This window comes from Chinchilla lanigera, unplaced genomic scaffold (genome assembly GCF_000276665.1).
Source record: "Chinchilla lanigera isolate Chin_1 unplaced genomic scaffold, ChiLan1.0 scaffold00162, whole genome shotgun sequence".
Lineage (NCBI taxonomy): Eukaryota > Metazoa > Chordata > Mammalia > Rodentia > Chinchillidae > Chinchilla > Chinchilla lanigera.
Genome location: NW_004955563.1, coordinates 1,171,193 through 1,174,628, shown reverse-complemented (window position 1 = coordinate 1,174,628; position 3,436 = coordinate 1,171,193).

The window sequence follows — 3,436 nt, the reverse complement described above, 5'->3', positions numbered from 1 at the left end:
GTCACCTGCCGGTGTCACAGCGCCACACAGTTAATGTCACGCCAGCCCCGCCCTCCGCTGTCTTTCTCACACGAGTCCCTGCTGGGAACAGGCGGGGTGGGCGTCCCAGCGGCCAGGAGGCCCAGGCTCCAGGTTCACTCTGGGGATTCACAAAGGAGGCAAGAGAGTGCAGGATGAGCCTGACACACAGCCGGCCAGGAACAGAGCCCCGCAGGGACAGGAGACGGGCAGAGGGGAGCAGGGCGCGTGGGGTGCGCCGCCCGCTGGGCAGAGTGGCCTGGACAGAGGCGGCTTTGTCTCTGCGCAGGAGGCAGTTGGTGGAGCGGAGCTGGGAGTCTGGCCGGGCGCCTGGGAGGGAGGCTGAGAAGGAGGATCAGGCCGGACGGGGAGGGCAGGGAGGAAGCTGCCAAGGGTCCCCCCACCCCCTCCAGGTCTCCAGGGAGAGCCCCGGGGGGGCAGGGGGGGGTCTGAGGCTCAGAGCCACTCCCTTGGCCTTCACAGCCAGAAAAAACATGGGTGAACCTGAACCCAAGCCACAGAGCCGGACACCTTCCTGCTACAGTTTAGTTTTTTTCAGGTACCGGGAATCAAACTCACAACCTTGCACTTTCCAGGCAGGCGCTTTTGCCACTGAGCTAAATCCCCAGCCCCCTGCTATGGTTTAAATGTGTCCCCCTGAAGTGCCTGTGTGGGCATGCAGTCCTTGAGTCCATATGTTAATGGTGTCTAAGCCGGGCGTTCATGCGGGCCCTTGGGAGGCTGAGGCAGGAGGATTGCCACAAGCTCCAGGCCGGCCTGGGCTACACAGTGAGTTCAAGGCCAGCCCGGACTACATAGCCAGACCCTGTTTCAAACACAACACAACACAACAAAACAAAAACAGTGTTTGGAAGTTGGGCCTTTGATTCGGTTTAGGTGAGATCATGTTGGTGGCCCGCATCATGACTGTTGTTTTTGAGGTGAAGTCTTGCTGTGTTACCCAAGCTAGACTTGAACTCTTGGACTTGGGATCCTCCTGCGTCAGCATCCTGAGTAGCCACAACCTTGGACCTCCCCGAGTCCCCGAATCCTGAGCTAAATAAACTCCGACTCTTCATCATTGCCTGACCTATGCCATTCAGGGACAGCAGCAGGAAGGGAATTGCGACTCGGCCCCGTGCTCACGGGCTGACCCTGCCGGTCACATGCCTCCGCACCTGGACTCTGTGAGGCACACACAGGATTGCTGCTTGGGAAGAATGAACGCAGACACTGTTGCTCAAGGGTGGAGTGCTTGCCTAGCATGTGTGAGGCTCTGGGCTTTGCGCCTTCGCCCTGCAAGAAAATCATTTTTACAAACTCCGTTTAAAAAATTTAGCTGGGCCAGGTATGGTGGCACATGTCTGTCAACCCAGCACTGGGGAGGCTGAGGCAGGAAGATCCCTGCAAGTTTCAGGCCAGCCTGGGCTACACAGTGAGTTCAAGGCCAGCCATAGTGAGACCTTGACTCGAAAAGAAACCCAAAAAACCCCCAACCAAACAAAAACAAAACAAAAAAGTTGCCTCTGGCTTTTGTTGCAGGAACACAAAGCCCCCTACAAAGACCCCTGAAGGCAGAGGCAGGAAGCCCCAAGCCATAAGAAAGCTCTGCTGCTAGAGAGAGAGAGGAAAGGAATGGCAGAGGTGACTTCTCCTTCAGCCAGAGAGAGTCAGTCAGCTGGCCCTCAGACGCCTGCATGCGCGCTCCGGGAGGCGGAAGGTGGACCTGGAGGGTCAGGAGGAGGCCCTGGCTGGGGGAAGCTGCCCAGGGGTAGAGCCCGGGTTCTGTGTTGGGCACAAACGGAGGAGGAAGAGGGGAAGACGGGGAGACGCTTGTATCTGGAACCGCGGGAGAGCAAAGGAAAATCTTGCTGCACTTTGGAACCCAGCGCTGGGGCTGCGGGAGACACGCTCGCACCTGCGGGTCGACTGGGCAGAAGCAGCCCGCACAGGTGTCAGGAGGCCCCAAGGAGCAGACGGACCCTACTCACCTGCCTGCCGGGCAACCTGACAACCCGAGGAGCTGCCCCCAAGGAAGCAGATAAATGAATAAAGCTGCCGCTGGCTGCGCCCAGGCCCGGGGCCCCTCCGGCATTGGTCAGGCGGCCGAGGACCCGCGCGGGCTGCTGTCCCTCCCTCGGGGGCCGCCGGGTGACATCCGGCTGTGCACCCAGCTCCGTGTGACGGAGTCCACGTGGGTCAGACCCGAGGCTTCTGGCCGCCCCGACAGTCCCGGCCCCCACAGCCGCAGTGCTGGGCGTGGCAGGCACAGTCTCGCCGGTGTGTGTGTCCTTGTGTCCATCTTGGTAGCAAGCAGTCTCTTCGCATTTTCTGTTATTTGATGCTTTCACGTCTGGGGCCCTGCTGACCCTGACAGATGGTCTGTGTTCTTAGAGGTGGCCAAGGGCCCCGCAGAGCTCCTGTCCTGCCGAGCCAGCGGTTTTGGGGTGTGTGTGTGGTGCCGGTGATCGAACCCAGGGCCTTTACACTGAGCTACACCCTCAGTGCCCTCCCACCTTTACCTTTCCCTTGAGACAGGGTCTTGCTGAGTCACTAAATTGCTTACACTGTGCTCGAACTTGTGATCCTCCTGCCTCAGCCTCCTAGAGTGCTGGAATGACAGGTGCCCCCCCCCACACCTGTCTCATTGAAGACTTTTAAGCTGGGGGTGACTTGGGTGGGTTCTGCAGAGACTGACCATAGGGCCGGGCAGAGGTTTGTCCTTCCTGGAGGAGAGGGGACCCAGCACCCAGCCCTGAGATCTGCACCCATTTATCTGGAGCCTGGCACCATCCCAGACTCAACCGTCCACAGCCTCCCCTTGTGGCTCCAGCCCTGTCCCAAACCTGGAGCATGTCGTTGGTTATGTCAGCATTTATTAAGCGCCTACTGTGTGCTGCCGCTTTATCGCACCGAGTCCCCCAGTCATCCTAAGGGAAGACGTCAAGCTCAGGGCCTGCTGGGAAGACTGAGGCCTACAGGGGATGCTGGCTAAGGGCAGACTCAGAAGCAGCCTCAGAGACGTGTGCTAGCGCCCCCTGGACACTCAGGAAATAGCCGCTGAATCAAGGATGAGTGAGCCCGGTGCGGCTGGGAGGGAGGTGCGCAAGTTGCTCTGGGAGAGCTGAGCAGGATGCAGATTGAGGGGGCCCCTGAAAGCTAGAGCATGGACCGGCCTGAAGGCGGTGGGAGCTATGCAGGGTTCTGGGCAAAGAGCCACGCAAATTTACATGTGAAGACCTAGTTGTCTAGAAGTGTGTAGTTCGCGGCGTCAGCCACGAGGGGGCGCGTGGCCATTGAGTGGCGGAAACGAGGCCTGTCCCAGAGGTAAGTGGGCATTTGACCAGGTTCCCAAGGCGTCACCCCAGAAAAAGTGCATCGGGCCTGGGGAATGTTTCAGAGATACTAATAACGCACC